The sequence below is a fragment of the Styela clava genome, chromosome 2 (genome assembly GCF_964204865.1).
Source record: "Styela clava chromosome 2, kaStyClav1.hap1.2, whole genome shotgun sequence".
NCBI lineage: Eukaryota > Metazoa > Chordata > Ascidiacea > Stolidobranchia > Styelidae > Styela > Styela clava.
The window spans coordinates 5,402,641-5,414,765 of NC_135251.1; the positions used below are offsets into that span (position 1 = coordinate 5,402,641).

The following is a 12,125-nucleotide window of genomic DNA, read 5'->3' on the forward strand; positions in this document are numbered from 1 at the left end:
CTTAGTAACCGCAAAAATATCAACATCTTCAACGTGCGTTGAAGTTTCCCTTGGTGATTAATCTGTGATGGAGAGTGCGCCATATTTTCTATCATTATGGCTTTGCAGTTCTTTTCGTACATAGTTAAGCACAAATACAAGCAAATGACACGATAAATATCCTCTAAAAATATAAATATTAGTTATTCAATAAAAGGAAACCTTAACATTCAAGTTGATGCTCTAAGATAAAAATTTAGACTCACATACGGTCCGAAACGATTACTCGAAAGATCCGGATTCGGACCGCAGTTCGTTAGTCGAGTAGCTCAGTTGTGGAGTCGAGTTGTGGTTAAAGTGATCCACTTAACAATATTATACTGTAAATATCAATTATTCAATGCAAAGTTATTATACTATGAATAGCAGTTTTTCATTCACATATTCAAAGTTGGGTAAATGATCCAGCCTCCAAATAAATAATCAGATGCGGTCCGAATCGATTACCCGGACTCGGACCGCAGTTCGTTAGTTGAGTAGCCCAGGACTTGTGGTTAAAGCGATCGGCTCAACTACATTGGGTCCCAGGTTGAATATCTCCTGTTCAAATCTCATGTCCGCCACTTTACTCAATGTGCAGGGTGGAGTTTTTTCTTCAAATTACATCGTTTTGCTTACACCTGTTCTACTCTACATATTTTCAATATTAATATATCGTGCGGCAATAATGTGCTATTTAATAGAGTATGTTTAATAAAAATTGGCCATGAAACGAATACTGTGGGCCATCAAGTGTCAGCAAGAGTCTGATATTAAATTTTCTTAGATTGCTCACATAAGCATGTAGTGAAGGCGAATATTTTTGAAATAAAAGAATTCTTGCGAGTGAGCAATGCATTCGAGTGGAACCACCATCTGTCGATTCTTATTATGTCGTCACAGTTTCTTATTGTTTGGTCACAGTTTGTTACCGCCTTTTTGTCGTCTTCTCTTTATTAATCCCTATGACAGATTGAGGGCAACGACGACGATTTCCCCAATACAGTATTATGTGACACAATGTACAGACTGCCTGGCATTGTTTTGTAATAATAATTAAGTCGTCGGTTAGAATTTCATTGTTTGTATTGTGTTAATTGCTTAAGTTTTAACGTTATTTTCATTTTCGACAGCTCTTTAGTTCTAATGTAAATTACCATAGACTGTAGAGGACTGTAAATGGATTTACTAAAGTTGCATTTTACACTGGGATATATCGCTTCGTTCAAACGATTTTACAAAGTCATCCAAAGGTATCGTTGTTTTGGGGATCGGGTAAATTTATGCCGTATTGTAGACTAATCCATTGTATCTCACTTTCACAAATTTGTTTTATACTTTTCGTCCGCCCGGAGTCAAACTTCCTTATACGAACAGTTTCCATTTGAATATTGTATATAGATCTAATTCTTATGGTTGATGTATACCAGTGGCCCTGGAACCACCTCCTTTTTACCGCAAAAACGGAAAAAATGCTCATAAATTTATTATTATCTGCGCACGGATATATGTCGTAAAAATGGTTGTTGTATGGTGTTTGTTTTGTAGTTATTGGCGGAAGCATCTGTCAGATTAATTTGAAGTTTAATGTGGCATTGTTTATGGGCAGAAATTATTGTGGCCCGCACGCTAACGTCAATGTGTGTATTTGGCCCAGTACGGCAGGTAGTACATAAAGTTCGCCGACCACTGATGTATTAGGGATACACTGACAAAGGGCGGCAGTTAGCCTTAGCACTTTAAAAAGGGTTCCATTTACTTCATATCGGGGCCATATTTTCATGCTATTCCTTACTATCCTGAATTACTTTACATGCACGAGAGAATACTTTCACAAGACGATGGTCTGGCAAATAATTAATTATTTGTATGTCCAGTAAGTCTCACAGTCTTTCTTCTAGTTTCCGTTTTTCATGAACCATAAGACACACTTTAAATCCATTTTTCTCAAAAATCAAATGGGCACCTAATAAACCATGGCGCCTGATGTTGGATCAGGTAGTGCTTTATTGTCTACATTCAAAACCAGTACCGGTACCAGTGTACGGTATGTATAAATACGGTTCTATTACGAGTTCGGGGACTAGCCAAGTGATTCCCGTGGTATTTGTACCTGGAATCTTGGCCTAACCCTAACCTGGTACACAGACTACGTTTCGATGTCCGCCATCTTGGTTCACAGTAAACTATTGGAGTTCATTGTCATAGCAATTTTGAACGTGACATTCTTTCATAATCAAATATTTGTTCAATCGTTTTTCATTTGTCTGATACGAGATATTAAGAGCTGTAATTTACACCGCTCTAATTTAAGTACTTAGTAAACATTACAGTTTGCAAACAGCACTCCCTACTGTTTGAGTTGACAGTGTGCTGTGCCATGGCCTTTAGCATACTGTAGATTACTGTTCTGATACGTATTTATTGGGTGTTGAGTGTTTGCTAAATTTTTTGTAGGAACTCGTTGGAAGGATATTACTTGTAATTTTTTTTTTTTTAAATTTCAAAGTCATGTGGGATCCGATGTTTTACTCAGATTTTTACTGTTTTTGTTTTAATTCACGTGGACACTTTTTATGATATTAGGAACAGTTATAATGATATTAAACATTTAATTTTTTTTTAAATGAGAGCGCATACAGACAAGTCATATGTTTGTTACCAAATAGTTTAGTATTTAGAATCCAAGATTGCAATAAAATTCGATTCCGAATATTGTAAACAGAAGTATTTTTTTTAATCGAATCGAAATTCAGCTTTTTTGATTTTTGTCTCAAATTAAAAACTTGAACATCGCTTGCCAGACCTAGCAATAATCGAAGATGTTAAATACTAGATGAAACTGGCAGCTAGAAGCATAGGCCTCGGAGGAATACTATAAGCAGCTGTTGTACTTGAAAAATATCTATTTTTTATTTCTCCCGGGGACATACTGTGCACAATGGTCAAATACATTGAGCAAATGGCACCAGCAGGTGAATACTATTTATGTATCGGTGCATGTGTCTGATAGATACTTGCCTATTTGTTTGTAGTTTTCAAACAAATTTATCTATATCTTGGATCCATACGAAACTAACTACTTATCTTTCCTCTACAGTTTCGTGCCTGTGTATATGTATAATGCAAGAATGCTTCAGCAAGAGTAAACATAGCTAAGTGAGTTTTCATATGTGTGAGAATAGTTGAGTGATACTCGTCTTGTAGCCATATGTTAGCAACTCTTCTATGCTTTTGCGCTGATGTGTCCCGTATGCATATAATGCAAGGATGCTGTATGTATTTCTCTAAGACTAACTCCCTATCCTTGCTCCATGCTTTTTGCACGAGTGGATCCGTATGCATATTATGCAAGGATGCTGTAGCAAGAGTGAAGATAAATATTTTAGGTGATTCAAGAGTCTTGCTGCACACTAACACAAATATATTTCAGAAAGACTAACTTCCTATTCTTGCTCTATGCCTTTTGCGTGTATCCGTATGCGTATATTGCAAGGATACTGTGGCGAGAGTAAAGATGACACTCCCTTTCTTGCACATTTACACATGTGAATACATTGGCACAATAACTAAGAGTAAGGATAGCAGTTAGTCTCGCGTAATTAAAACAGATATTTTAATAAAATGTCTGCACTTTTAAAATCGTCTTGAAAATTTTTGTCGGAAAATTCAATGGAGACAAATATCAGAATTAAACTAATTGATTTTGACGAGCTTCATATCTTCGCCGAGAGAAAGGTAGGAGAGGGCATTTTGTGCATAAATTATTACAGACCGATATTTGCAACGCCTTTCACTTTAAATGTGTTTCTTTTTTATGCCGCTGAAGCACTGCCAACGCAACTTGAGCTCTTTATATTTGTCGTTCAATTTGCGGAATCGCAACCCCGTATCTATCGCCAAAAAGAGCAATCCTGAGTAGTTCCTATCTACGAGCCAATTGCTACTCAGCATTTTTCTTTAACTTTAATCCTTTGACCCCATTTTGTCGTCACTGACTACAAATATTGAAGAAAAGCCTGTTGCTCTTCAGACGGTTGGTTGCGGTTCACCCAATTCTGACGTCGGCACAATTCCTTTTATGATGTAACACTTGACGTTTGTTTTGTCACAGGAGACTGCAAGCACGTGCCTTCTTTGTCTGCTGTTTATTATAAAACAATGTGAAATATTCGTTTTCGATTTTAATAATTTTCCATCATCTTTCGTTATCGCCAATGTTATCAATCGATACCGACGCCCAATGAGTAAAAAAAACATTTAGGATGGCAAAATTAGTTGTCTCTTATCGGAAACTGAACGAGCCGGAAGTGTTTGTGATCGGAAGTTTGTCAAGTTTATGGATTTTAGGATAGTAAACTTCCGAAACTTGTAGCTAGCTCCTCGTATGTGAGTGAGTTTTTATAGAGAGAAATTTTGGAGTGGAGTCGTTGAATTCTGGATAAATGTGTGAATCTTAAACATAAGATTTACACTTGTAACTCTTCTATCAATGCTGTTTATAATTTTAGTTGAAGGCTCGGGGCGCTGTGTCGAGCATTATGTATAAAATAACGATTCGCCAGTTTTAACCTCAAAATGGCTTGTTTATAATCTGAGGGCTCAAAATCTTGCTTTGGGTAAACATGTGTAACAAAAAAGTTTTACATTGACTGCTTTCCTGTTAGTGCACTATGTACTTTTAAATGAGTTATGCTTTTCGTTTAAATCTTTCTGAGAGGACGTTTCAAAATTGTTGCTCTAATTTGAGTCAAGGCTCGGGACCTTGCATTGAGCAAACACGAATAAAAAGTAAGATTTCCATTGTCAGCTGTAACTTTGAAATAGCGTTTTTCTAATCTTTTTCGTTTCTAAGTGGTTTAGTCTCGAAGACGCCTCGACTTCTTGAGCTCGACTATGCATAATTAGATTCTGCGTTAGACCGTGCAGTTTTGCACGCTACATTACATCACAATAGAAAGGCGTGGTTTTGACAATTGACTCATTGTTTTGCCATAATTCTGGTCGAAGTTTAAAATTCGAAATAGTTACATTTCAATTTTATCTCTGGACTACGTACATGCACAATTGTTAGAAACAAATGATACAGTTTTGCCAGCGTCTATATGCATATGAACTTATGGATAAGTGAATAGAGCACAAGAGAGCGATGCTCAAATATATGGGCACGAAGTGGTACGGGTATGCAATCTATCACAATACCCTACCGGTGCCGTATCGCAGCTGAGCAGTAAATTTGAACTTACGCGCAAGCGGGACCATCACAAGGTGCGCAATTTTTAATTTTGATGATGTCATCGCACACAAAAAACGAATCCCACATGACCCACAGAAATTTTTAAAATAAATAAAAGCGATAGCTATTTTAGCGACAAATACAATCGTCAACCACTGAAAATTTCAAAGCAATTGGTCCAGTAGTTAAAGATAAAAAAGCGATTGTTTTACAAGAAGAAGAAAAGAAATACGAATTGAAAACCACTGGTATGAGCATTCGGACCGCTCGACTAAATTAGAATGAAAAGCCCATATATCAACCACTCGATGAGTTGGCGCGACATTGACACTCTAACATTTGGCAAAAAATTTTCATTAGTCTTGGACGAGAACGCACGGTGGAATCTTAATCAATCCTGAATTTTTCCGGGTATATGACTCGCAATAACTTTACTTGTAGTGGGAACCATCGTATTGGAAACTGCAGTATCTTTTTTAATGTTGATTTTGACTTCTAAAACATAGCACAAATCAATAATTTTTTTAAACATTAGCTCCGATTAACTGAAGGTAGCTTGTAATTCTCAATTGTGAGGCATAACTTTGGGAGATATAGGTAGTTTTCAGCGCATCAGTGATCTCTTCTATCAGTACTCTTCCCAATTTTAGTTGAGGGCTCGGGACCTTGCTTTGAGCAAACTTGCAACACTTCTATCTGTACTCTTCCCAATTTTAGTTGAGGGCTCGGGACCTTGCTTTGAGCAAACTTGCAATTCTTCTATCAGTACTCTTTCCACATTTATTTGAGGGCTTGAAACCTTGCTTCAAGCAAACTTGGAACTCTTCTACATGTACTTTTTCCACTTATAGTTAATTTTTGGGATATTGCTTTGAGCAAACTTGCAACTATTCTATCAGTACTCTTTCCACATTTAGTTGAAGGCTCGGAACCTTGCTTTGAGCAAATCTGTAACAATAATGCTCTTTTCAATTTCAGTTGAGGGGTTGAGACCTTGCCATTTTGACCAAACTCAAAACATTATTTGCAACAACGCAGATACTATCTTTTATATCTTCAGGGAACTTTGACAGGTTCTAAGCACCCCAGGGTATTGGTCGACCGCTTTCACGTCTCATAGGAAGCCATTTTGAATTTAGGAAATGATCAAAATTAAAAAGTTTTCTGAATGATTTGGATTTTTGCCTTTTCCAAATCAGATTGTTAGGTTATATATAATTTATGTTATATGTATATATATCTTAATTTGGTTTAAAGTCAACTTTTGGATATCTTTCCCCAACTAGGCATCTTTTTATTATACTCTTACCTTTTACAAGTAGACATTGTTAGTTTGGATAAAGCAACGATTCTGACAGTTTTCATCTTTGGTATCTTTCACGAACTAGTCATATTGAATTTGGTTATTCAACAATCTAGCCATTTTGAATGTTAATATCTTTTTCTGTTTAGGCATATTGAATTCAGAATTTCAAAATTTTCTATCTCGAGTTTGGATGCATTCTACCGTAAAGAGACCTAACGATTTTTAAATGTGGTGTGTTCTACGGTTTGGAAAAGTAAGCCGTAGTCTTCCATATTGAAATGGATATTGTCGAGTTAAACCGTTTTAAAGATATCAATCAACATTAAACTTGATCGGGTTTTCATGAATAAAAACATTTAATAAAAATAAATTTTCAATGTTAAAAATATTTGGTAACATTTTGAATATCGGGTGTGGTAGTTAGCCGGATATTCTAAAGTTCTCATTTCCTATTTTAGGAAAAATTTAGATTGTTCAATTTGAAACTTTGGTATTCTGAGCAATGAGCATTTTAACATTTCATGACCAAACAAGAGATGAACTCGGTTGAACTTCTTGATCTTGAAAACAAAATCCAATAATCCCACCAATCTCAATGCATTGCCAAATTTATAAATATCTCTGAGATTTTCTGAGTTTAGAGCATATTCTACATTTCATATTTGAAATTATTATTTCAAAATTTATTCGTGATATTAAATTATCCACTTTCGGCTACACTGAACGTAACATGGGTTCACAAAGGACTCTGAACCTAAATAGGTTCTTGTGACTTTGGCTTGTCCAATCAGATTTTCCACTTCGATATCATTCGCTTGAGTATCCTCGACCCGCCATTTTGCGGTTATTTACTGAACGATTTGCCATTCGACGGCGACGCATGGTTTGGCCATTTTAAATTCCCAATTCGGCGAGTCTTTTTTTACTAATAATGTCATATTGTGATCGGTTGGGGTTACTCGACATTAACAACTACCTTTCTTTGACTGCAAAGTTAAAATATGCTTGTCTGAAGAGTTCGGCCGCTGTCAGACAAAACGTCACAGAAATGTACCTGTGTTAGTGTGCAGCAAGATCTTGAATCAAAAATAGTTTCACATTGTACTGGAAATTGCCATTTTAGTAACGTTTCGCCTAGTGTACATTTTTTGGTGATGTAGAATGAGAGTATTAAGTTACCGAACGAGCTGCCATATTTGAATTGCCAATTTGTCGGACGTTTTCAAAATTTCTATTTATAGATATCAACATGAATGTATTTGTGTAGCGTTTTGTCTGGCGTACATTTGCGCAAATGTTCGGTTAGACTTTTGAATGGCTTAGCGTAGTCATCTTTCAATTTTGTTTAGCGTTTTGCGCATAGGAATAGGCTAACGCAAAAGTACAAGGTGTCCAAAAAATTTCGCTCGATTTTATAGTAATACCCATTGTAAGTTTAAATAAATTTTATTGTATGATAAAGGAGAACGACAATGAGAAGTACAATAAAAACTATTAATAAACAGAGACTAAGAAATTTTTAATTGTTATTACTATTTAATCGGCGAAATATTTTGGACGGTGACCGTACATTTGAACCCATGTACATTTGAACCCATGCGTATATCCACGGGTTCAATATATATGCGGGTGCTAAAACCCGTGGGTTAGGGTTAGTATGGGTTTAACTATCCGTGAAACAAAAAAAATTTCATAGGTGCAATAGCATACAGGTGCAATTGTCATGGGTTCAAATGTACGTGGGTTCAAATGTAATGGAACCATTTTGGACACCGTGTATAGAGGACGGGTATGTAACATTTTGCTAAACTCGATTGATAACTATTGATAGGTCTACGGAAATGACTGAAATCCTCATTCAGGTTTATTATCTTAACGAAGCGCTACATTACGCTCAGTTTCAATATAAGTATAGCGCTAGTTTCAGTTATTTGGGAAATGAATGAAATCAAAACTTAACAGAATCCAAAAAAAATATATCAGAAAATTGGTGTTGTTTTATTAGGGTAGTACCCGGCGATTATAATACGCGTTTGGATTGGTATATTCTATTAATAAAACGTATTTCTTCTAATTGATTCTACTATACATTTCACTTCGTATTTGTATTTGTTCATTTTTATGCGAAGAATATAACATTATTTATTCCATTCAACATGAAAACGTTCGATAAATTCGCAATAGAACGTTCCAATTCCAAATATTATTTGTACTACGAATTACGCCTCATATGCGTACTCCTATATTTGCTCAATTTATGTGAGAATTAAATCGTTAATTTTACTTGTAATTGAAATGGATTTTGGCTCAATTCCACAATATGACTTTACATACCGGTAATTACTTCCTATAGCGAAATTTGCATATCAGAGAATGAAGGATCTTTTGGTTCAACCGAAATCATACATTTAAGCTGAAAATAGTTCCAACAAAAGAGCAATATTTAAATATATAGAAGTCGTGTGTCAAAACAGGGTTCTTTCGAATTAAAATTGAGCAACCGAATTTTGGGTGAAATATCGATTATCAAGAAATATTTAACAAATAAATTAATAGCCGTGTTGCGACTTTTTCATCTTCAAGTTCTTAAAATTTGAAATGAATTCGTATTTACAGAAAAAGGAAAACGCTCACTAAAGGCAAACCTAAACATAGGTATTCTATTTCCGTCACGCTTCAGAAGGGTCGTCATCAACCCTAATCGGGCTGTATTACGTCATAATGGGGAATGTTTTATATTTATAACAAGTGATCGATTAGTTGTATTGGCGTTCGCCACATGTTACATAACGTGCGTGTCGAATGATATGGCGCCGTACTTCTTGGTATTTTATCAACAAAATGGTTGAATTATCTTAGTCTGATATTGGTTAGATGAAACGTTGTAAAAATATATGGTTAGCGTACAGCGTACAGTAAAACTCTTGTCTCACTTAGAGTAATCATCTTTACTCTTGCTAAAGCATCCTTGCATTATATGCATACGGATCCAACAGCGCGAAGGAATTCAATAGAAGGATAAATAGTTTGTCACGCAAAAATGGTACTCCCGTAGTGTGTGTACCAGGTTAAGGTTAGGCCATAATTTTATCCCGATTTTCCTTATTTTAGTTTTATTACACGAGTTCGGGGACTGTCTGTGTTAGCCAAGTGAATATAATGCCCCTTGACTAAAATTAGTTACCTCCCATATTGGTACACACACTTCTAGAGCGCCCAAAAATGCATTTGTGTTAGTTTATATCAAGAATCACTTAAAATATGCATATTTACTCTTGATACAGCATTTTTATATTATATACATACACCCCACCAGCGCAAAAAGACAGCAGAATCATATTTATTCCTTGAGAGTGTGATGGGATGGGATTTAAAAAACATGGTATTGAGATACAAGGAAAATTAAATCTACACTAGGGTTAGGAAATCATTTTCTTGGATTTGTACCAAACTAACCGGGTAAAAAGATCAGAAATGAAATCTGATGACAATGGCAAATAAAATGTATTGTACCGAATGTCATGAAGAACTGTACCGAATTTCATACGAATGTGTGCCCGTCGATTATTATTAAAATAAAACAATATCGGGGCTCAATAAAACTGTAATTAATATAAAATCAATACCCGTTCAGGGACTTCTTTCATATTTAACACACGGAAAATATGACATTCGTCCATTATTTGCGAAGGAAACCGATTTCTTGCAACAACAATTTTATCCATAAGTCCACTTTGTGTCCAAAGAATAAAATATTCGACTGAAAATTCCTTTTTTTCTCAGAGCTGTTGATGTGATGTTGCCGCCATGTCATTCTACCGCAGACAACGTGTTTCCTTTCCGCTGTTGTATTGATTTCATGGACGTATCGATCCCATTCGTTGCTCATGTGAGACTTAGAGTTATCAGAACGCTACAAAACAGGCAATGTTACTTCTGTAGTTTGTCCCATTCGCACAGGTAGAAATCAGGGATGGCAATGTAACTAATTGATTGCTAAATGTGTTTGGTACTATCGTGCCGAAAATGATACTTTGATATTCCAGTTTGACTTATCTTTACGAATTTAATGAAATAATCTGGGCCTATCCAGGACTAGCTTGTAGAATAGGAGCTGCACTATATCCATCGGTAGAGCTTTTAAAATTTAGTTCTGAATTTAGTATTTTAGTTTAGTGAGTGTGGTTTATGTAATATTTTTAAATGTGAATTTGTAGAGACGACTCCCAAGGATTTTATTTCAATATGGTTCATTGCAGTAGTGCTTAGCAAACTACTTTGTTCAAAAGAAATGTTGCAAAATGTATCTGCGGAAATATGCTTCGAAGTCGGCTTTCTGAAGATGCGACTTTTAAAATTCAAACCATTCGAAAAAGAATTTTTTTTACGAATTGGTATTTTTATTAAAATCATTTTGCAAATTCTTATAGCATTTCAAACGCCGCAAGGTATTATTCGATTGACATAAAATTTCTTCGAGTGCAAAATGTGTGTTTCATAAACGAAATTTTCATTTTAAAATGAATTTTTCATTTCCTCAGTCAGTTTTTATGTTCTCAAACAATTTAACCCAGTGAAATGCTAATTTAAAAGTCATCATTTTTTCAGTCTTATTAAATGAAATATATCGGGAGTGCACGATTGTTAAACATCATATAACCTACCGCAAAGGACTCGAAAACGCCATTAAAAATAGATTTAATGGAGGACGTACTACGCGTCGCTCAAATGGTTTCCGTCCGCTCATTTTCCGGCGCGCAGAGGTAGAAATGAGTTCAAATTTGCAATTTTATCTAGACAAAGATAATATCGTTCAATGAATTCGTGTTTTTAAAAATGAATTTTGAATGGCTGAAAAATTGCGTCTTTAAAGCAAAATGAATTGAATGTTTTAAGTTGTAGTAAATTCTTCTCTTCAGGAACAGTTTTGAATATTCATTTCAAATTGGAATTTAGACATCTGACAGCAAATATAAATTATGTGCGTCAATCGAACGAACTGCATTTAGGAAATATAGACGTTAATGAATACAGATTTATTAAATAGCGGGATTGGTTCCAGTCAAGTTGGCAAAACCTTAAATAAATTCAGACATTAGAGTGAATTCAGAAGATCAGTTGAGCATATTCTCCAAGTTTGAATGTGGATGTTTCCTCGAGCATCGATGTCTTTGTGAATACCCATAACAATGAGCAAATAGTCAACAATTACAATTTCTGCAGCCGCTCAGATAGAGATATTCAAGCGTGGTAAAGTATAGAGGGAATTTTTATGGGGTCAAGCGTCGGAGAAACATTCATACATTTATGATTTTATCTATAACCGTTCAAAAAATGCAGATTTTAGATGAATTTGAATCAAATATTCGAATGCAGGTGTAATTAATTGTCGTTCATTTTTTTTTATTTTAGTATTGAGATTATTGTTTTTTTTTTAATAATTTTTTTTTACAAATCGAAATTTTGGATCTTGATTGTAAAACTAGAAACTTATTGACAAACTTAACAAAGTTTTTACATTTCATAAATTTTAATGTGTTAAAAACATACTATATTCGGAAACCT

At 35.1% G+C, this 12,125-nt stretch overlaps 1 long non-coding RNA gene across 1 annotated transcript; it reads left to right on the top strand.

Annotated features, from left to right (window-relative positions):
- The first annotated feature begins 344 nt into the window (after positions 1-344).
- LOC144419890 (uncharacterized) lies at positions 345-11,474 on the top strand. Its single transcript, XR_013474348.1, has 3 exons — positions 345-1,271; positions 3,119-3,177; positions 10,344-11,474. It is a non-coding gene; the product is annotated as an uncharacterized LOC144419890 (long non-coding RNA).
- Positions 11,475-12,125: the final 651 nt, after the last annotated feature.